This window comes from Ochlerotatus camptorhynchus, unplaced genomic scaffold, assembly GCF_037179485.1.
Source record: "Ochlerotatus camptorhynchus isolate MF236.1 unplaced genomic scaffold, CSIRO-AGI_Acam_v1.1 ptg000182l, whole genome shotgun sequence".
NCBI classification, from domain to species: Eukaryota; Metazoa; Arthropoda; class Insecta; order Diptera; family Culicidae; genus Ochlerotatus; species Ochlerotatus camptorhynchus.
The window spans coordinates 408,045-431,754 of record NW_027040672.1 but is presented as its reverse complement, the minus strand read 5'-3'; the positions used below and the strand labels follow the sequence as shown (position 1 = coordinate 431,754).

The window sequence follows — 23,710 nt, the reverse complement described above, 5'->3', positions numbered from 1 at the left end:
CAATTGAAAAGGCCTCAACTCCATTTTGTAAACAAACCTTGAAACCCGCATAAACGCGAACCATCACACGACCTTACCGATAATGGTTATAAATTGTTTATAATCCCTGCTAAACTTCAACTGAAATGGTTATGGAACTTTACATGAACGTTTGTGTGATAAAGTTTTAACCTTATGTATTATGGTTTTTTGGAAGCGGACCTTACAAATAATGGGTTGTTAAGAACCATTACCATTCCAAATTCTTGTTTTCTCCATACATTTTCGGAAAGAGAACTATATTAGAACATTTTTACTTATGGTTTGAGAACATTAATGGTTATGGTTATGGTAGTCAGTAAGGTCCATTAATGGTTTTGTATTATCACTCAACTTTACGTGATCATTCCTAGTTGAACACTCAGTCGGTTAACAACGTCCCGGTCTCAGTCGCGCGGCATCTAGTTTTTTTCGGTGTTTTTTCCGCCCGAGCGGTTTTTTCACCCCCCCCCCCATTGGGTGCCCCAAGTGACCAGTGTGCAACAGAGGAAGTGGAATTCCATGGGCCCCCTTGGAGTTGCCATCCAGCTTTAGTTCACCCCGGTAATCCATCCGGTCGTCAAGCCATTTTTTCATCATCGTGCCGACCCACCAACACCAATCATCACCACCAGCAGCAGCAAACGGACCATCTAGCTGCAACGGCTGATAGGTTGTTTACAACCGGCATAAGTATTAGACAATACATTTTGCAAGTCCATTGCCTCCCTATTGTAGTTTAATTTTGCCTCGTGGCGCGTGACTCTGTCTCTCACCCCTGGTAGGGGAGTATGGGTCATAGTGAGACAACTTTTTGCAAATAGATATATCTTTTTTTTTTTTTTTTTCAATTTTTTTTTTTTTGATTTGTTCGTACGTCGGGCAAAAAATTTAATTACTAGTAATTAAAATTAATTAATTAGTGAAGGTTTTATTTTTTTTTTTCCTTCTTAAGTGGTTGCGCACCGCTTTTGCGCAACACTTATGGCATCTTCCGATGCCTACGTTACGCGAACCAGATACTATGAACCGTCTTCGAAAGGACCATGGGTTGTCTTTTTTCGGCCCAAAAATAAACCTTTGAAAACTCTCGACATAACGAGAGATTTGCTGCGTAAGTATCCGGGAATCTTGGTACACAAAGAAAGATTCAACAAACTGCGTGTAGAAGCACCGACTTATGATGTGGCAAATAAAATTGCTGAACACGAGCTTTTTAGTGTTGAGTATAACATCTACATCCCTTCTCGAGATGTGGAGATAGAAGGCGTGGTCTCCGACGCTAGTCTGACTGTCGAGGACTTGAAACATGCCTCGGGAACTTTTAAAAACTCGACATTCGCTACCGCGCTAGTGAAGATACTGGATGTAAGGCAACTGTATTCAGCATCTTTGCTAGACGGTAAAAAAGTTTATCAACATTCAGACTCGTTCCGGGTGACTTTCGCAGGTTCAGTTCTCCCAAACTTTGTTAAAATTGATGGTGCTTTTTTTCCGGTGCGGCTGTTTGTACAGAGGGTATATAATTGTACCAACTGCAAAAGGCTGGGACACTCGGCCAGCCATTGCGGCAACAAAACTCGTTGTGGCAAATGTGGTGAAAACCACAAAGAGGATTCTTGCCACAAAGAATCAGTAAAATGCGCTTACTGTGGCGAGAATCCTCACCCCTTGCAGGAGTGCCCGATGTACAAGCAGCACTCCGATAAAGTGCAGCGTTCAATCTCTGGACGCTCCAAGCAGTCATATGCACAAATGGTGAAGGCTGCATCAGCCGTCCAAGATGAAAATCAATTTTCGATTTTGTCAGCTGAAGAATCGGACTCTGACTCATCCGATGAGGGTGACTCTACGGTGGTACACGCACCTTTGAAAACGAACGGATCCTCAAAAAGAAAATGCCCCTCCCCGAAAGTGCGCCGTAAGAAAACCAAAGTCACCTCCAGAAGATTGCCAAATTCCCAGGGTAATGGGGATGAAAAAACAAAACCGAAGGCTCCTGCTGATCCAATCCCTGGATGCAGCAAGAATTTTCCGCCATTGCCCAACAAAGATAAAAAAAATAAAAAAGCTGCTCCTCAAACTTCTCAAAAGAAATCCAAGTCCGAACGAGGTTTGGGACATTGTGGAATTCATATTAAACATGTTCAACATACAAGACCCTCTAAGAAGCTTAGTTTCTGCCTTGCTTCCAACGTTAGAATCATATCTTAAGCAATTGACTGTTTCATGGCCCCTCCTTGCATCAATCATATCTTTCGATGGATAATTCGTCGAACGAGGTTGAAGATATGATCACTGTGCTACAGTGGAACTGCCGTAGTCTAGTGCCTAAACTAGACTCGTTCAAATTTTTACTTCACAATTCTGATTGTGATATATTTGCTCTCTGTGAAACATGGCTTTCTTCCGATAAAGAACTCAACTTCCACGATTTTAACATTATTCGCCTGGATAGAGACGATTCTTATGGAGGAGTACTTTTAGGGATCAAAAAGTGCTACCCTTTCTACAAAATTTCCCTTCCTGCTCTATCAGGCGTCGAAATCGTCGCTTGCCAAATAAATGTGAAGAACAAAGATCTTTGCATAGCTTCAGTATACGTTCCACCAAGAACCTCCATTAGCCGTAGTCAACTCTGGAATCTAGTCTCGATTCTTCCATCCCCAGTATTAATTCTGGGTGATATGAACTCCCATGGTACTGGGTGGGGTGATCTATATGACGACAATAGAGCGGCTATTTTTTACGATTTATGCGACGATTTCAACTTGACTATTTTGAACACTGGTGAAGCGACACGTATAGCAAAACCTCCGGCTCGAGAAAGCCGACTCGACTTATCTTTGTGTTCAAGATCGCTATCACTGGATTGTCTGTGGAAGGTTATCAATGATCCCCATGGTAGCGATCATCTGCCAATCATCATTTCAATTAAGTGTGCCCCTCACTCTGCAGAACCATCTCGAGTTCCATTTGATCTTACAAGGAACATAGATTGGCATAAATATGCAACGGCGGTGACAATCGGTGTCGAATCAATAGATACGCTTCCACCATTGGAAGAATATCGATTCCTAGCCGATTTGATTTACAAAAGCTCACTGGAAGCACAAAAAAGAAAAGTTCCAAGTGCACCCTTTAAAAGGAGACCAGCCACACCTGGTTGGGACGAAGAATGCACAAAATTGTATGTAGAAAAATCTGATGCTTTCAAAGCTTTTCGTAGACACAAAACCTCCACTTACTTCGAGGAATATTCAAAGCTTGAGACAAAGCTGAAACAATTAATCAAAGCAAAAAAACGCGGTTATTGGCGCAATTTCGTCGAGGGACTCTCACGAGAAACCTCAATGAACACCTTGTGGAGGGTGGCTCGCAACATGCGTAACCGCTCATCTTTCAATGAGAGTGAAGAATACTCCAACCGATGGATATTCGATTTCGCTAAAAAGGTCTGTCCGGACTCAGTTCCAGCACAAAATATTCTTCGAGAAGCGTCTCCTAGCGGCGGCTCTCTGGATAGACCATTCTCAATGCTGGATTTCTCTATGGCTCTTCTTTCATCGAACAACTCCTCACCGGGAAGCGATATGATTAAATTCAATCTTCTGAAAAATCTCCCAGATATCGCTAAAAGACGCTTGCTAGATTTATTCAATTCCTTGCTAGAAAACAACATTGTACCGCCTGAATGGAGACAGGTCAAAGTAATAGCCATTAAAAAACCTGGCAAATCAGCGTCTGACCATAACTCATACCGTCCGATTGCTATGCTTTCGTGCATTAGGAAATTGTTGGAGAAAATGATCCTTCGGAGACTCGATCACTGGGTCGAATCAAATAACTTGCTATCAAATACACAGTTTGGGTTCCGCAAGAGCAAAGGAACAAACGATTGTCTAGCGCTGCTTTCCACAGATATTCAACTGGCCTTTGCGCACAAGGAGCAATTGGCTTCAGTATTCTTGGACATTAAGGGGGCTTTTGATTCAGTTTCCATTGAAATTCTGTCAGACAATCTGCACAGATGTGGACTTTCTGGAATTTTAAATAATTTCTTGTACAATTTGTTGTCAGAAAAGCAAATGAACTTTTCTCTTGGACAACTGACAACTTCCAGAATTAGTTACATGGGCCTGCCCCAAGGCTCATGTCTCAGCCCTCTTCTTTATAACTTTTATGTCAAAGATATCCACAACTGTTTGGCAGAACAATGCACGCTAAGACAACTTGCAGATGACGGTGTGGTTTCCGTTAGAGGTCCACATGCCGTGGACTTGCAAGGACCATTGCAAAATTCCTTAGATAACTTGTCTTCTTGGGCTATGAATCTAGGGATCGAATTCTCGCCGCAGAAAACTGAACTGGTAGTGTTTACTCGAAAGCGGTACCCAGCCCAAATGCAGCTTAATGTTTTGGGCAGAAACATTACCCAATCATTGTCCTTCAAGTACCTTGGGGTCTGGTTTGATTCAAAGTGCACTTGGAATGCCCATATTACGTATTTGAAGTAAAAATGTCAGCAGAGGATCAACTTTCTCCGTTCAATTTGCGGCACATGGTGGGGTGCTCATCCGGGAGACCTCATAACGCTTTATAAAACAACTATTCTCTCTGTTCTAGAGTACGGCTCTTTCTGCTTTCTCTCGCAACTCATGGGACTCGCAACTCATGGGATCAACTCGCAACAAGCAACTCATGGGATTCCCGATCAACTTCGACCTATTATTATTCCGCGTATTTTTACTGAAAAGTACCAACAAGTCAATTGCATGAAAAGATATTTTACAGACGGGTCCCGTCTCAATGGATCCACTGGCTTCGGTGTCTTCAATGAAAACTCTAGCGCCTTCCGCAAACTTCAGGAACCTTGTTCCGTTTTTGTTGCTGAGCTGGCAGCAATCAACTTCGCATTGGGGATGATTTCCAACATGCCCGCAGACCATTACTTCATCTTCACGGATAGTCTCAGTTCGATTGAGGCTATTCGGTCGATGAAACAAGGTAGGCACTCATCTTATTTCCTTTCAAAGGTAAGGGAGCAGATGTGTGTGCTGGTCGAAAGATCATATATGATTACCTTTGTATGGGTCCCCTCACATTGCTCAATCCCAGGCAATGAGAAGGCGGACTCTCTCGCAAAGGTGGGCGCGCAGGAAGGCGAATTGTATGACAGGCAAATTTCACACGATGAATTTTACCATTTAGTGCGTCAGAGTACCTTTTCGAGTTGGCAAACCGATTGGGACACTGGAAATCTTGGACGGTGGTTACATTCAATTATTCCTAATGTTTCTTCGAGAGCGTGGTTTAAAGGCTTGGGCTTAAGTCGTGACTTCATTCGCGTGATGAGTAGACTTATGTCCAACCACTACTCGCTAGATGCTCATCTCAATAGAATAAACCTCGTGGACAGCAACATCTGTCGGTGTGGAAACGGTTACGATGACATCGAACACGCAGTTTGGCAATGTACGGATAATGACGCCGCCAGAGAGCGACTTTTGAATACCCTCGAGGCCCAAGGAAGACAACCCTATGTTCCTATCAGAGACGTGTTGGCAACCCGTGATCTCTGCTATATGCAGTCCGTTTATGTTTTTCTTCAAATGTCTAGTATAAGAATTTAATTCCTTTTGTCTTTTGTCTCTCTTTATTAGTTTTTGTTTGTCTTGTCCCCCCGTCTCGATGAGTCTCATCGTCGCCCACTGGTCACCATAGCCGGTCGAACTCCGGACGAAGCTAGAACAGCACTACCGTTCATACTGGCGACAACGCTCTGATGAGACAACAAAACCCTACCCCAAGCTCCTCCCCTGATCCTATCCTTCGAAAATGTACCCTTCTAACCTCGAGTAAGCCGCGAGTAATCGGCCCAACTCCTACTAGACATAGAATTAAGTGAATTTTGTTACACACAGTGAACAATGAATTATCGGCTCCGTAAAGCTAACGCGATTGAGCCTTCCAAATAAACGAACGAGATAAAAAAAAAAATAAAACTTTACGTGAAATATATCGTGAATTGGTAATCAGTAATTTACAGGCAACCAATTCGCGATATATTCCACACAAAGTTGATCGATGTTACAAAACCATTCATGGACCTTACTGGTTACCATAACCATTACCATTAATGTTCTCAAACCATAAGTTAAAAGGTTTTAGTATAGTTTTCTTTCCGAAAATGTATGGAGAAAACAAGAATTTTGAATGGTAATGGTTCTTAACAACCCATTATTTGTAAGGTCCACTTCCAAAAAAACTATAATACTTAAGGTTAAAACTTTATCAATAAACGTTCATGTAAAGTTCCATAACCATTTCAGTTGAAGTTTATCAGGGATTATAAACAATTTTAACCATTTTAGGTAAGGTAAATTTATGGTTCGCGCTTATGCGGGAAGGCCATTTTCTCGCGAACCGAAGTCCGTCACGGCAAAACAACAAAATGAACAGGTAGGGGGAATTCTCCCCCTGGTTTAGGTTTGCAAATGTAGGTTTCGGTTCGCGAGAAAATGGCCTTACAAGGTTTGTTTACAAAATGGAGTTGAGGTCATTTGGTTGGTCTTGAATTCTAAAATTTGAAACTGTCAAGATAAAGCTGCAACATGATCAGCGCAACGCACAGTTTTAAACGGTGCGTGGTAGTCATCCCTACATATGTGTGCGTGTGCAAATTTGGTTTGCTTCGCTGATTTGAAATCCAGTATCAGGTAACGAGTTCGAACCTCCAGAAGAGGTTCCGGACGATTCTGCTGTCGAAACATGTAAAGAAAGTATGATTAATTTTGGAGATCACTGATCACCTGATGGTCTTTGAAACAATTTCTGAGCAACCTGGTATCGTGGAAGAATATCTGAGGGACGTGATTTAAATTGTTGGGCATTGAAGATCTTCAGAATTAAACGAAATCAACCTGAAGACATGAGAACATACTGAGAAGTTTTTGGAGATCTCTGATCAACTGAAGGCCTTTGGAATATTTTCTGAGTCACCTGGTATCATGAGAGAATATGTCATTTCAATTGTTGAATAATTGTATATTTTCAGAATGATACCTGATCAACCCGAAGTTTTAAAAAATATCTAAATGACTGAAGATCATGGATATCATACACTGCAGCAAAAGAACTTAAGAATTCCTTAAGAACCACTTATGAATTTTAGCCTAAAGAAATCGGTATGAATTTCATTGATTTGTCTTATGTAAAATAATGTGACAAAAATAATAAAACGGACCAGACTGGAACCGAACGATGGACGTTGAGATAACGGGGCCCGTGTGCTGCTGAGCACTAGTTTTTCAGAAATAAAACTGCATGGTCTATCAGTTTAAAATCTGGTGCAAATAAAAGCTTGAATAATGAAACTGCAACTCAACATTGCGAGGGGTGCGTTTCTGTTCTAGTTTCAAATTGAAATAGTCCATATAAATAAAATACAACAGTATTGCGAACGCCCTCATACCCCAGCGAGACGTGGTGTGCATCAGCGGAGAACACTTAAAAGCTACAGGTATTCATCAACCGATGCCTGTGGTATATAATTCAAGCCTGGTGGCCTCAGAACTTGAATGCTGAACTCCGTCGTCGATGTCATCAGAAACCGATACCAACAGAAATTCGAGAACGTAAATGGAAGGTGAGTAGGCCACACACTACGAAGGGGCGGAAACGACATCTTCAAGCAAGCGCTGGATTGGAACCTGGCATGACATCGCAGCAGAGGCTGACCCAGGGGCTCATGATTCTGACCTGGGCTCAGGTCACGTTGGCCCTATGACCACTAGGGGTGTGCAGGATACATAAGCAAGAAAGCAATGCATTTTGACGGTTCGATTGGAACGACGTCCATACTTTTACTTGAAGGACTTTACCTCGGCTGGGATTGAGCCCAGACACACTGGAGTGAGAAAGCAGCCACGCTTACCATTGCACCACTGGCGCCATCAAAATGAGATTCAAAAGCATTCCCATCCATTCACAGGGTACCACTTTGGAATGTCATTTTGGCTCAAACTTCGTCATGACCCAAAACGACCACCAGTCCTGATTATCCCTCTGGCACCACTGTGTCACTGAGCATAAGGTAAACGAGAGAGTGAGTGCCCAACGAGAGCATCGCAGTGCTCGCTTGGTGTACGTGAGTGAGAGGCACATATGCAAGGAACCATGAACCGAACCAAACCAACAGCAGACAGGACAGACACAGAGGAACACTAAAACCAGCCACTAGCCAGAGCTGACGGTCGCGATTTTCGTTGCTCCGCCGTGCTGTGAATTTCAAGTCGGAAAATCTCGCCCAAAAGTGTCACTTTCGCGACCAGGTGTATCGAAAAGTTGTTCCGGTGTGTACGGTTTCGCACTTTCGCTAGAAATAGCGTCGTTTCGCGCTCGGTAGTGACGGAAAAATTGAACCGAAAAGTGTGCCCTTTGTTTGGTCGGTCCCAGTCTCAGGCCGACAACATAGTAGAAGCGATTCGAAGCGATTCGATTCGTTGGCAATAAGCGGAGCGCTTGCGTGAAAGCACCCTCTATGAGCGTTCTATGGGAATCGCCCAAACCAGCCATAGTGAAAGCGATGCGAAGAGCTGTAAAGCGTTCAGCAAAGCGACAGAGCTGTTCGTGTTGTGTTTTGACGCCTTCGAACGCAAGTGGACTGATTCTAGTGAGGAAAAATGGACACCGAAATCGATTCGGAAAATTTTGCACTGCGCGCGCGACTGTAATGTTTTCAAAAACGCTTTCACTATGTCATAGGTTGCTTCGCTTGCCGCTGCATTTCGCTTTGCCAATTGCTATCGCATCGAATCGCTTCGAATCGCTTCTACTATGTTGTCGGCCTCAGACGACGACCATTGAAAACCATTATATCCCGAAGTAGTCGTATAGCCGTTGTTGGGAAGAATAAGCACAGGAAAGGAAGAAGCAGAAAGTCGCTCACCACATCACCTTAATTTTTTTTCTGTTCCACCGTTCGTTCGTCGTCGGTCGTTGGTCGTCGTAGTGTGTTATGCTTATGCTGTTGTAAGCCGTGTTCTCCCTGGTACGTAGGAAGCAGCAGCATCAACAAGAGTGCCGCCGTGTGTATTCGTTGAGAAGCATTCTCGCGAGATCCCGTTTTATGCTGCTTCATGTGTTGGTGTGATCCGCGGTCGGTCGGTCAGTCAGTCGGTGAGAGCGCATCAAGCGAAAGCATCGGCAGCAGGAGTGTTTATGCGTTTGTGTACCATCATCATCATCAGCATCATCACGTTCTTCACAACATAGTTGTGTATCTTTCGAAAGCGTGAGCAAGTGTTGCCAACGAGCGTTTGATACACAGGGAATATTAGCAATGATCTAAATGGTGGCCGTTGTCGGTTCCACGAATATTTACACACGGTGAATGGTTTGCTGGTATGGCAGAAGGTGCACTGTAGATGAGGAGAAAAGAATATTTGAAGAATTAAGTGGATAGTTTTGATGGTCCAGTACGTTCGGGATATTTGAGTGGTACCGAAAAAAAGGTTGGTATGAACATAACATATTTTTGATCCGTTGAATCTCATATTAAAGCAAATAGGTACTGGCATGGTTCATTTATTAAAATGTCAAGTACTGAAGTCATGACTTTTTCGTTTGGTGTAATCATTTCACTTGAATAAATTCCGATTAATTTATTCTCAGATTGTTTGAAAACCTGACAACAGAGACTGTTCAACAACCATGTAGGCACCACATCTTAGGGGGAGGGGTTGTGGTGGTTGGCAAGTCGGCTCACTTCACTCGCGGGGCAGAATAGGCCTCCAACTGTTTGTTCTGTAATCCAAAAATGTAATGTAGTAGTTTTCAGAAAGAGTTGTAATTATTGTAAAATTTGAACGGGCAAGGTATCGAAAAATCCACTGTACTAGGAAAATGGAAAGAGGAGGATCGAGTACAGATGGGTGGTGATGGTTGACACCGAGAAAAAATGCAGTAAGGAATGGATTGGATATTGGAATAGGCGGGACGTAAAGGCTATTAGGAGATCGCCATGATGACTTCACAAACGGCGTTCGTGTGAGACACAAGTGAGTGATAAATTTGGAAGTTGGATAGAGGCAAATCTATTGTAGTGCCTAGAACAGCGTGCCAATTTGGACATCCACTATACTGCCCTGTGCGGTATAACAGTCCCATTAGCATTTGTGGCAAAAATGAGTTATAAACTGAAATCGATTGTCAAGTACTATCACTGTACAATGTACACGAAAAGTTTGTTCAGAAAATGTCGCGAAAAATACCAAAACTATGTTGTCCCATCCATAAGAGTCCACGGAGAAACAAAATCTATGATAGCGTTTTTCTCAGTTTGCTGTTTTATGGGGTGTTTACATCTGTGTGGATTTGCAAGCGCTAGTGTACTAGCCAACTAGGACGAATTTCAGTTGCTCCTGAAATCTCATGCTGGTAGACGCTGATTCCCTGTTTACATCATGCTGTCCTCTTTTTTGCACAGTGCTAGTACACTAGCGCTACCAAATCCACACAGATGTAATCACCACATTAACGAATGGGAAAACTAAGCTGAAAAGGGCTGTATACCAATTCGTCCAATACCTTTTATACTTCTGTACTTTTGTGCCTTTGTGCTCAATCCTCACTTCCACACGAGTGGGCTTTAATCGGGGAACTGCTTTAAGCCTAACAGTCAAGGACTTCTTCTCTGGTAACCTATCAAAGACTGTTCAACAGTGTTACCTCGGGCATAGAGCCATAACCGTCGAAGAGGATCCTTCCCGAATCTAAGAAATTGTACAGTTTCTACGTGCCCCTCCGAATTACCCAGTAGTCTGCCGGCCCTGTGACTCAGTTCAGGGGTCTCATGGCCAACTTATGATTTTTTATTGAATCAGAATCTCTGGTAGAAAAATCTCAACGGGTAACCCATTCTCCTTCCGTTTAGAGTTGGAAAATTTCCAAAAATATCGTAGATGTCTACGTAGATTTTCCTGAGTTCGTTTGCAGTAGCATTTGTACAGATACGGTTATACGTGCGATAATTGTTGGTAAAAGGACAACGAGACTGGCAGTATGTTCGGAGTGCTTTGGAGCTTAGACGTGAGTCGTCGTAATTGTGTATGTCCCCAAGGTGGTTTCGAAGATGGCCTGCGTAGTGGAACTAAATCAACCAAGTAACTCTTCAACACACTGGTGAAGTACTCTACAGCAATGTCAATATCTTCAGCGGATTCAAGGATGTGCCAGTCAGTGTGGCGAAGCGCTTCAAGTAATCCTTCAAAATCAGCGCGGTGAAAGTGAAGTCCAGGTTCGTCACGGAAACTCTGAAATTCAGTAGGCTGTGAGAGACTAATAGTTACTTCAAAAGCGGTATGATTGGCATCAAGAATAGAGAGCGGTTCTACAGCTTCTTCAATCTGGCATCGAGAGAGCGTTGCTTTATTTACCAAAGTGAAATCCAAGATTCGCATGTTCTGATTAGTAATATAGTTAACTTGGGACATACCATGCAGATTGAAGCCATCGAGTAACGAGGCGCAAGCAACAGAGATGTTATAATCGCCAACAGAATAGCATGATCTTTATTCCAAAAGTGTGAATGAATTGCTTCTATAGACTCGATATGGTTATTCACGCTAAGTAAATCATTCTTGCGATCAGATGGAAGGTAAATTACACCAATACTAACTGAACAGTGATGCAGTTTCAACTTAACCCAAAGCAGATACATTTACCGGAGTGGGTTCAATGTACCCGTTGAAATTAGTTGAAATAGCGATCAACACTCCACCGCCACGTGATTATGATTGATTTTACACCTTTTGCCTATTCGATTTTCTCAAGCGAATTAAAAAAATAGTAATGTCCCAGAGTTTGTCATTTTGAATATTTTTGATAATTTAGAACGTTGTCACACATTTTAGGAAATTGCTCCATTTCTGGGATATTGAATCATTCAATTTGAATGCACGTCCATAGAGGATTTTCTCACATATCTTACTGTTACACTTTTCTGAAAGCTTCAGATTCATAATCTTAAACAGTTTTTTAAAACCAGGATATTGAAACTTGTTCTCAATCAAAGTCTCAGAATCTTAAGAATGTTTGTCAATCCTGGCCTTTGAATTTCTGTGCACGGAATCTTAAAAATGTATCAATGGTTGAATTTATTAAATTGTTTTTTTTTTTTGAACTCTTCCCTGGATCTCTTTGCAAATTTGTCAAGGATTTGCTTAGGATCATTCCAAAAAGTCTTCAGAAATACTTTTTTTTCGAATCGCGAATCCCCTCAATAGTCTTATGATTCTATCCGGTATTATTATTTTCACCATAAAAATGACAAATATGCCTACGATCATATCGAAAAGTCTTTATAACTAAGATTTCCTTCAATCGTCTTATGATTCTTCCTATATTCCCTAGAAATTTTCACCGTAACAGTCTCGGTATTCTGTGTAGAACACTTTTTATGGATTCCTTCCAGAAAACTCTTGAAGTTCACTCTTAAATTGTCAATAATTTTCTTTGGAAATCGCTTGGAATATTTCTCGGAAATCCCTGAATATGCCATTCAAAATTAGGAAATTTATGCTCTCAAAATTTCCTTGGATTTACCCTCAGAATTCTTTTCAAAATGTCCTTAATAGGATCTTTTGGAATTCTCTTGATACGCTCTTTAGTATTTGCTTGGAAATTTCTTCAAATTCTCTTGGTCCATTGCTCACAGTTTCTTTAGAAATATGCTCAAAATTTCTTGTCAAACCCTCCCGGAAACTCATGAAATTCACTAAAAATTCTTATAAATTCTTTTAGGAATTCTCTTGAAACTGTCTTCAAACAAGCATGCAATTCTGCAAAGATTTTTTGGAGTTATTTTGAGAATAAGATTTCCATGGCATTATCCAAATATCCATGCAGTTCTCCTTAAAAATTTTCTTTGATTGATTGATTGATTGGTCAACATTCAAGAGATGTTCAGTCGTAGGTGATTATTAGGCGTATTGTCAGGGTTGTAGTCAAGTTTGCCGTAGAGTTTGATAGTCTCCGAATTCCCTGAAATGGTCCTTGAAATACCTTTCAATTTGCTTTAGAGTTCTTTTGCTGGAATCATAATCAAATTCTAGGGTTTAGCCTCTGCAGAACTATATTAAAACTCACAGGGTGTCTACTACCTGTAAAAACCTGGAAAACCGGGAATTTACAGGGAATTTTATTTTTTCTGGAAAAAACTGGAATATTCAGGGAATTTTGGTTCCACTCAGGGAATTTTCCAATTATCACTCCATTCGTAATTCAAAAGAAGTTTTTCGTTCAGTTTCTCGAAACGTTTCTTAAGGACACTGGATTTGACAAGCATCTGACATCTAAGACAACGTGTGCGAACAAGACAAGTTCATTCAGAGAGTCTTGTCACGCTCGCTCTTCGCTGATTTTTATGTGGAGGATCAAAATCGTCGTAAAAAGGAAACAGCCGAAAAAGAGAGACTGGCAAAAGGAAGCATACGAAGCATGTATTGTATAAGAATAAGCATGCCAGACAGCAGGTCTGAGAGCCTACATAGAATTTTTTTTTTTGAGCTTCAGAGAGGGTCGGAGATCTACTGAGAAATTTGTTGAGCTTCAGGGTAGTTCGTAGATCTTAAGAACAGAACTACAAACAAATTAAAAGTAATTAACAGAAATTCATAAAAACAACATCACAAGAGAGGTCGTAGATCTTCAGATAAATATTCAAAGAAATTTTCAAAACTTCAAGCAAGCAAAAATAATTTCAAATCAATTTGTAAAACTAAAGGGTGATACGGTCAAAATTTGGTCAAGGGAAAACGCGTGTAAATCGGTGAAATCGTTTATTTAAAAAATCAAATTAAATTTCTTTTTCAAGTTCAATTAGTATAAAATTCAGGAAAAACATTCAGTTAGGCTTCCGCTTTTCCAAATCCGAATTGCCGGGCCTTACGCTTGACCCCTGCCATCAGATTTTGTACAGCCACCTTGTCCACCTTCTTCGCCGCAGAAAGCCAGTTTGCCTTGAACTGCTGCTCGCCCTTAGCAGTTTTTTTGGTCTTCTTTAGGTTCCGCTTGACAATAGCCCAGTATTTCTCAATTGGGCGGAGCTCTGGCGTGTTGGGAGGGTTCTTGTCCTTGGGAACCACCTGCACGTTGTTGGCGGCGTACCACTCCATGGCCTTTTTACCGTAATGGCAAGATGCCAAATCCGGCCAAAACAGTACGGAACAACCGTGTTTCTTCAGGAAAGGCAGCAGACGTTTATTCAAACACTCTTTCACGTAAATTTCTTGGTTGACAGTCCCGGAAGCTATGAAAATGCTGCTTTTCAAGCCACAGGTACAGATGGCTTGCCAAACCAGATATTTCTTTGCGAACTTTGACAGTTTCATGTGCATGAAAACATCTGCTACCTTTCCCCTTCCTTTTGCCGTATAAAACTCCTGTCCCGGAAGCTGCTTGTAGTCGGCTTTGACGTAGGTTTCGTCGTCCATTACCACGCAGTCAAACTTCGTCAGCATCGTCGTGTACAGCCTCCGGGATCGCGCTTTGGCCGTCGTATTTTGTTTATCATCGCGATTTGGAGTCACTACCTTCTTGTAAGTCGATAGTCCGGCTCGTTTTTTGGCTCGATGCACGGTTGTAGACGATACACCCAGCTTATTTGCGGCATCTCGGAGAGAGAGGTTAGGGTTTCGCTTGAAACTACCGGCAACTCTCTTTGTCGTCTCAGCGGCTTCCGGTTTTCGATTTCCCCCCGATCCAGAGTTCCTGGCTGTCGACAAACGTTCCCCAAACACTTTAATTACATTTGTAACGGTTGATTTGGCAACTTTTAGCGATTTTGCCAACTTTGCGTGCGAGTAGCTCGGATTTTCGCGATGCGCGAGCAAAATTTTGATACGCTGCTCTTCTTGCTTGGACGGCATTTTGACAACTGAAGAGTGAATTCCAAAATCAAAATAGGAGCAACATTCTACACACACACACCTTCAAAATGAGGGGTGTTCAGGTTTTTTAAATGCAAAATTGAAAGAAATACGTCAAGTTGATATTGACCAAATTTTGACCGTATCACCCTTTATAAGCGAAATTTTGCAAATCTTTAGGGAAATTTGCATAACTTCAGACAAGTCCAAGAATCTACAGTGAAATATAAAGTATTTCACAGAAGTTTGGATATTCTCGAAACATTATTCACAACAGAAAAGTTCGTAGATCTTCAGAACATTGAAAAACATTACAGGATTTCTGAAAAAAATCACAAGAATCTCAGAAATGTTAATGGCTCTTCAGTAAAAATTGCAGAACTTCAGGGAAGTTCGGCGGTTTAAAAAAATATTTACACGATTTCAGAAAAATTTTAAGATCTTGAGAGAGGCATTTAAAACTTCAAAGAAGCTCAAATATTTTCAGATAAATTTTGACAACTTGAGGTAATCTTCAACGAAATTTTCATATCTTCAGGGTAACCCGAGAGGAATTTACAAAACATCAGAGAAGTTTGCAGATCTACTGAGAAATTTATTGAGCCTCAAGTTTTTATTTGTAGATGTTGGGAATAGAGCTACGGAGCTTAAGACAACTTTACAGAACTTTAAAGATATTTGCAGGAATTTGACAGAAAGTTTCACAGTTTCACACAAATGTGAGATCTTCAGAAAAATTCGTTAAATGTCAGAAAAGCACCTCAATTCCAAAAACAAATCGCAGCGAAGTACAAAAGTACAATATTTTGCAGAACTCCATGGAAGTCGGAAATAGATAGATCTAAAGAACTTCAGAGAAGTCCGTAGATCTTAAGAAAAGTCTGTAGAACGTCAAAAAGTTCGCACGTTTTTAGAAAAATTTGCAAAACTTCAGCAAAACTCACAGATCTTCGGGAAAGTTCGCCGATCTTTATATCAAGAATCTACAAAGAAATTTAAAGAACTTTAGAAAAGTTCGGAGATCTACTGTGAAATTTATTGAACTTCAGGGCAGTTCGTAGATCTTTAGAGCAGAAATACAGTACTTCAGAAAACTTTACAGAATTTGAAATGAATTTTCGGAACTTCAGAAAAGTTCAGAGGGTAGGTCGTAAATCGACTCAAAAATTAGCAGATGTTTAAATAAATTTTCAGAATTTTACTGCGGTTCTTGGATTTTGAAAGACATTTACAGAACTTCAGGTAAGTTCGCTGATCTTTAGAGATATTTGCAAAGCTTCAGAAAAATTAGAAAATCTTCAGAATACTTCCTAAAACTTCCGGAAAGCTAAAAAAATTCTAGATAATCTTTTAATTCTTTAGAAAATTGTATACATGTTCAGAGATATTTGCAGATATTCATTGAATGATGAAAATCTGCAGAGAAAATTACAGAACTTTCGAGAAGTTTGTAGATTATTTGAAATTTTGTGAACATCAGAGATTATTGTTGATCTTCAAGGATCTTAAATCTTCAGGGATTCAGGAACTTTGTAGGTTTTTAGGAAAATTTGCTGAACTTCTGAAGAACACACAGAACTTTAAAGAAATCTGTAGAACTACCGAGACATCTGCAGATTGTCAGGAAAGATTGTTTATCTTTAAAGAAATTTTACCGGAGAACAGAAACAAAACTTCAGGGACGTCAGAAGGTTTGAAGATCTTGCAGAATTGAGTTGTTAACAGAACTTTTCAGAACTCAAGGAATCATGTATATCTAGTGAGAACTTTTCCCACTAGCTTGTCTAAAGTTGGTACCGACATCCTGGCGAAGTTTTGAAATTCATTTTCATCTTCATATCGCAGCTCTTGATGGACAAGATGAGCCAAATCCCTGCCGGTGTTCCTTCTGAGCAACCATTTCCTACTCCACAAAGTTCATCTTCTCTTTCTCATTTTATTTAAAATTATAAAAGCAAATACTTCTGCCAAAACTAGAGCAATTTTCCGGTAATTCATGATGGAAGTATTTACTTTTGATTCCTGATACAGTTTTGTTTTGAAATCCAAATTGACAGTTTTTTCGACATGTGCAAGCAGTGTGAACACCAGCAAACAGGGGGGTTCGATACAATAATAATGTCTATAATTTGTATGCACCTGGAATTTTTTTCATCCGACCTGGAAAAACCTGGAAAACTCAGGGAATTTGATTCCTTGGATTGAGTAGACACCCTGTAATACCACTGCGATCCATTGATCTATTGTAGTATATCCCGTATCCTTATTTTAGTGCATGTCGTATTACTCCATTACTATTGAAAAATGATGAAGTATTCGATTTTTTTAGAGTTGTCATTCTTGCATTTATCGCAAGGATCCGCATCTAATTGAAAGGTCCCGCTATTTATAACCTTCGGAGTGTTGAAACACCCTCCAAAGGCGCGCCCCTTTGTCAGTCAAAATTGGATTCCTTGGTAACACAATTCCAGAACAACATGTGAAAAGGGCATACTAGCTTTTTGTAAACAAACCTTTGTAGGCCCTTTTCTCACCAACCGAGGGTCGCCCACGCAAACCAGTAATATCATCGGGAAGGGGAAAGTGTCCCCTACCCGGTGATGTTAAAGGTTTGTGTTGCTGTCATATGGGTGGCGAGAAAAGGGCATAAGAAGGTTTGTTTACAAAAAGCTTGTATGCCCTTTTCACATGTTGTTCTGGAATTAAGGAATGACACCGATAATGACCATACATCAGAACCCTAGTCTTAACCACTTCAAACTAGGGAACAACGAATAGAAAATTAGGAGTCACATAGATGAAGACTAACTAACTCATTTTTTCCTTGTTTCAAGATCTTCCTCGGTGGGCAAAGCCGAGTATTGTCACTATCAACAAGGCATAACAAGTAACAAGGACTAAGATCTTACATGATATACGTCCTCTTCATCTTCTTCTTCATCTTCGTCGAATTTCAAGCCTATTGATTATCAAATATTAATTCATAGCGTGCTCTCAACTTAGCCAATGCTCAAACCTCATTTATAATTTTCATCATAATTCTCTAGCCAATGCTTCATTGGATTAAAAAAATTGACAATTCCAAGAACCATGTTATTTTTAGACTTGTGATTAGCCGCAATTGCTCATTTCAGCTAAAATGTTATCATTTGGAATTATGAAACTATGAGATATTACCCAAGTATCCAACATGCCCGATAAGGGCCCTTTTTGCACAATCCTCTGCCAAGAAGGAGGGTTGCTGAAGCCACCACCATTGGTGGTGTCAGCACTGTAGCCTACAGTTTTTATGCTATGTTTATAAGTGCATTGACGACACGTATGCGTTAAAAAATCTTGTGTGAATAATAATTAATGAAACTTGAATTTTTCATAATGAGCTTGCCTTATTAAAAAAAAATAATAATACAATAAATATTTAATTCCTTCAAGTACGCGCTTGTTGAACATTTATCACGATTATTTTGCCGCGCAACAAATCAAGCATCTATCTGGATGGAGCATAATTTCATAATGTTTGCATCAGCTGTCTTAGATTGGCAGATAATCGTGCCAAAGAACCAACAACTTTGGCTTCAAGCAAAATGTTCGTGGATGACGTTTCTGCCACCGGAGTGTTTTTGCAATGTAATGCTGATATACGGCTGATATAAAACTTTGAAGCCCTATATTAACCTTATATTTCAAAAAGACCCCTTATCGGGCTATTAGCGACCTTCCTGGTTACTTGAGTATAACGATATTTTGTTTATTTGTAAAATACAGGAAGCGGAGGTAAAATTTGTGTACATCACATAAAACCTGTCAATTTCGCTTCCAGAGTGTCATCATTAGCGATTAACTATCAGCCATTTCTTAGGAAAAAGATATAGTGGTTCTGAGAATTTCGTAAAAATTATGGTTTTGATCCTTATCGCAAAATATTAGACCCGTATTTTTTTTTATTTTTTTCATTAGGGTGACCATTACCACTTTAGGGTGGTACAAAAAATCGATATTTTTCAAAAATCTATAACCTTTGAACCACTGAGTCAATTCCAAAGATCAATCGGCCTAAATGCCCCTAATTTGGGCCCATAAATAAATTCAGCTAAATTTTCAATAGCGACTAAAAATATCCATTAGTATCGTCCCAATGACGCGTTCATCTAGATAAAATTGATAAAATAGCAGGTTTTTAGCGATGGGCCCAATGTTAGCTCCATAGCCATTTCCCCTATGTGTTTTGTTTTCGTTTTTGAGTTATATTTTTTGAAGTTATCAAGTTTTGGGTTTTCGCTCGATACTCCTATACGACTAGCCTACCACACGCTAGTATGACATTCGTTGAATTGTTTGTTCTTTTTTAATATATGGGCTTGATAAAAGATTTCCGTCTTCGGCAAATTTGTTCAGATGAACAAGACCTCTTTCTACTTTAGTTTTTTATTACTTCGCTGCTTGGACTTTATGCCGGCTCTCAACTGTTCTAGATGTACTTCCACAATCCACAGCCTGGCCCATACTTGCATTAGTAAATTGTGTGGCAAGTACAATCATACCAACCGGTGGAAATTATAAATTTTAAATTGGCTCACTACTTGACTAGCCTATTGGTCCCAAGCAAATCGATTAACGTACCCCATTCTAGTCGAAATTCTAGTATTACACTATGTTTGTTTTGATTCGCTATGAAAGTTTGACAGATAAAATGAGGGATTTGTGGATTTTCTTATGTTTCGAGGGATGCACCGAATAGCTTGGAACCGAAGATAGTACCAGAGCTGAGGCAAACAATTGAGCTCATTTCTTCGGGACCTTCTGGTCTTAGAGCTACCTCTATGATCATACTATATGCCCAGGGAAGTCGAAACATTTTGCAACCTGATAAATGCCTAGACAAGACCGGGAAGTGAATCCAGCATGATCTTGCCTTAACTAGCTGCGCCTTAGCTGACTAAGCTAAGAGAGACTCCCACGAATAGGACCTATTTTATGTTTAAGATTTCAGCTCAGAATTCACTCACCAGGGCGGCGCTAGTGTGAAATTCAGTTTTTAATTATTTTTCAGTGCAGGTTTACTACAGTACATTTGAAAATTTTACATTATTTATCGGCCCCTACAACAAACCAAAACAAACTGAATTGTAGCGCGGCAAAAATGTTACGACATTTCTAAACTGTTGCGCTACGTTTTCGCACATAATTAAAACGAGACCCAGCTGCTTGGGTGACACAGTTTTGTATCGTTTGGAATTTTGCTGTTTCCTGTTACCGCATATATTTTAAGTTTATAGTATGAAGTAAATAAAAGCAAAAATATAAACAAAGCGACGCTCTAGTGATCCCTGCCCGAGCAAAGCTGGAGATCAAATTGAAATCAAAATTTGATGTTATGATGTAACTTATTTTGAATACTCCAGTTGATCTAATTTTGGTTGACTTAACGGTTAACACAACAAAAATAAGAGCAAAATTTTACACTGTTGAATCAAACGGAAAACTAATCTTGCTTTCAATGAAATCAATTTGATTACTGATTTTGCATTCATAATGTTTAACTGAATACGGGCATGGCGTGAATGTTTAGTATCCATGCTTCTCACGCTGAAAGAGTTGAGCTCAAATCTCACCCCGGGCAAGTCATGAATGACCTAAATAGTGTTAAACAAAACAAATAAACAATAATCATTAGACATAAACGCAGTTCTGTTGATTACATATTTTGTTATGGTTGTTATAGTGTAGCAATATCACAAATTTTTGAAAAAATCGTAATTTTTCTTGTTACTGTTTTGCTCAAATATAGCAAACAATAATGTGTTTATCAACTTGGTTGCTCCAGAAGAAATGTTCCTCGGTTTATTTCACGTCAAATTGGTGATAAAAAAGAGTGTCTTCACTGTTTTAAGTGACAGTTTCTGATAATTATAAATTAGCAAAAATATACTCTTTCACATTTAGACTAAGTAAAACGTATGACGGACACATCCTCACACTATCATTTAGTAACCACAAGATAGCTAGAAAAGTTAGCTTTCATATAAGCTTTAATGTGTTTTGCGATTTTTTTGGGAAAGATGTTGAAATTAGAAATAACAAGTAAAGTGTTCTTTGGAAAATATCCGTTTCAAAGTTATATAATCTGCGGTGTATACTGTAGCAAGCACGCACCATATATCTATCTCTTATGGTTCATGAGTTATGATTTTTTTAAACAAGCGGGTTAGGGTGGCCCCTAGACAATCGGCATTCTTTAAATATCTTTTTATACGTTCATTTCCCGTGAAATGTTTATACTAGACACTTTAAAAACATTTTATGACGCATATTTTTGCATAGTTGTTATCTCTTTTATTCGAAAAGTTATGGTTAGTTTTTGCTGAAAAACATTACTTTTTTTTTTAATTAAACTAAATGCTTTAAACAGAAAAAGCTCTTGCAGTTCTTTTTACCAAAAATGAAGAAAAAACGATGTTTCCAATGTAATTAAATGTTTAAAAATCGGTTTGCTCCATATTGAGATATTGACAATTTATTTTATTGATAAGAGCAATTTTTTCGAAGAAAATAGCCTTTAACTTTTTAATCAAAAAAGATAGTAACCTAGTTGCTTGAGCAAAAATATGCGTCATCAAAAGTTCTAAATGTAATCAGAACAATGTTTTTACGAGAAATTAACGCATGAAAAGATATTCAAAGAAAACCGATTTTAGTGGCTTCCCCTCTCTGATGAACCACTGCATGAGAGAACCAAATATCTAGTCTAGCAGTGATAGTATCACACTTGTTACTCCTTTGTTTGTGAGCCGCGTCGTAGTACGCTTACGTATAGGCACTGACGTTGGGTGCGATACTTATTTTTTTACGCAGATAGGTTTATTTGGGTTTGCACGGGAATTTTACTATTGAAATATTTCAGAAAGTGCCCAACAGTGCTTCTTTTATTTGCGTGACCAGCTTTCGTTGTTGTTTTCATTGAGGTATTACTCAGGGAACAATGTTAAACACCATTTTTGTACATGGTATTGTACTCAATAAGAAAACGCAAGCAAACTAATAGTATTTAGCAAATTAACAAGGAGAGAAATAGTTTAGGAAATAAGTAAAAGTAGAGGTATGTGACAATTGGTAACTTTTAATCTCTTCTTGTTTTCCCCTGAGTTTATTGTACTCGATTACTATTCTCTCAATACGCGAAATCTCTGATATAAGGCTTGTACTCGAAAATTGACGAAAATCTGGGTATAACTAGTTTGGAGTGAATTGTTTACATGTACAAAATTTCATAACAATCGGTTCAGTTATTGAGATGTCATCGAAACAAGAAGAAAATCGCCGGAGAATTTTGCGCGCCGCCATGGAGAATCCGACTGCGACCATGAGATGGATCGGAAGACAACTAGGAATCACCCATACAACTGTGTTTCGAGTGGTAAAATCGTTTAAGGAGTCCCAGACGACCGAGCGGCGGGCTGGAAGTAGAAGAAAATCGAAGACAGCTGACCCTGTGAAGGCCCGGAAGGTGTTGGATTATTTCAAGCGTAATCTGAACCTTTCGATTCGCCATGCGGCTCTGAAGGCAAAGTGTTCCGCCTGGTTCGTTCAGCAAACCATGAAGCGAGCTGGGCTTCGTGTATTCAAGGTCCGGAAGGCACCGAACCGGCGTGATCAACAAAACACGGCGGCCAAATCCCGCGCAAGGAAGCTGTATCAAGAGTGGTTAACGAAACCGATGTGCGTGGTTATGGATGACGAAACCTACATCAAGGCAGACGGAAAGCAGATACCGGGGCTGGAGTTCTACGTTGCCAAATCACGGTTTGATGTTCCGTACATCGCAATGGGTACCATCAACAGCGAAATTTACCGCACCGAGTGCCTCCAGAAGCGTCTGTTGCCCTTCCTGCGGTCCCACGGAGGCGAGACATTATGGTACAGAGACAATAACGTTGTTTTTGTACCAAAAACCGCCAACCCCTCAAATTAACCAGAGATTGGTTCGGTGGAAAGATTTTGGGCCATAATGAAGGTCAAAGTTCGAAAATCATCCAAGGTGTTTAAGAACGAGCTGGAGTTGAAGAAAGAATGGATGAAAGTGACCAAAAATGTCGGCTCCACCATTGCACAAAATGTAATGAGGGGTCTTAAGGGAAAGGTGCGGGCTTTCAGCGATGGAAAGGAAATTGAATAAAGTAATTATGCAGAAACATAAACCATATGTATTAGTTCATTCCCTGAAAGTTTCAAGAAAATCCGACTTCAAATAAATTTTTGGCGAACACTTTTGTCTGGTGTATTTTTTTTCGAGTACAGGCCTTATGCGGTTAAAGCATTTGAGTTAACTTATTTCTTAGTGTTCAAAACTTACATTTGTAAACAGCAGTCAATGTTAATCTATGAACTAAACCCTACATGTCTGTAAAATCGTTCTTTTCTTATGTGGTATTGACGCATCGATGCATGTTTAACTTTTCGCGACTGTCGTATTCAGCGCGCCTACGTCTGCGGAGCTTACGCAGAAGTGATACGCAATTCGGTAGAGCTTGCCAAACGCTTTTGAGCTTATGTAGTATATAATTTGTTCGGTACGGTCGCGAAATCTTGGAATGATTGATACGTTCTTTAAATTAACTAATTTGATACAACAGTACAACAGCTCAGTAGTAAATAAGTAGAATATCCAGGGAGGAAACCAAAATTAATCAACTTGCCAACATAGGCTATCACATTTATTTTGGTGGCATTCTTTACATGATAATAAGCCTTTTTTTTCTCGCTTC

At 39.9% G+C, this 23,710-nt stretch overlaps 2 protein-coding genes across 2 annotated transcripts in view; one reads left to right on the top strand and one right to left on the bottom strand.

Annotated features, from left to right (window-relative positions):
• LOC135702016 (DNA-dependent protein kinase catalytic subunit-like) overlaps positions 1-23,710 on the bottom strand; it is a 253,136-nt gene that overhangs the window by 134,377 nt on the left and 95,049 nt on the right. The gene's annotated exons all lie outside the window — the stretch shown is intronic.
• Positions 8,245-23,710, top strand: part of Cirl (Calcium-independent receptor for alpha-latrotoxin) — a 117,247-nt gene continuing 101,781 nt past the window's right edge. The window contains exons 1-2 of the mRNA XM_065222989.1: positions 8,245-8,481; positions 8,873-9,533. The gene's annotated coding sequence lies outside the window, so the exon portion shown is untranslated. The remainder of the gene's footprint in view (positions 8,482-8,872; positions 9,534-23,710) is intronic.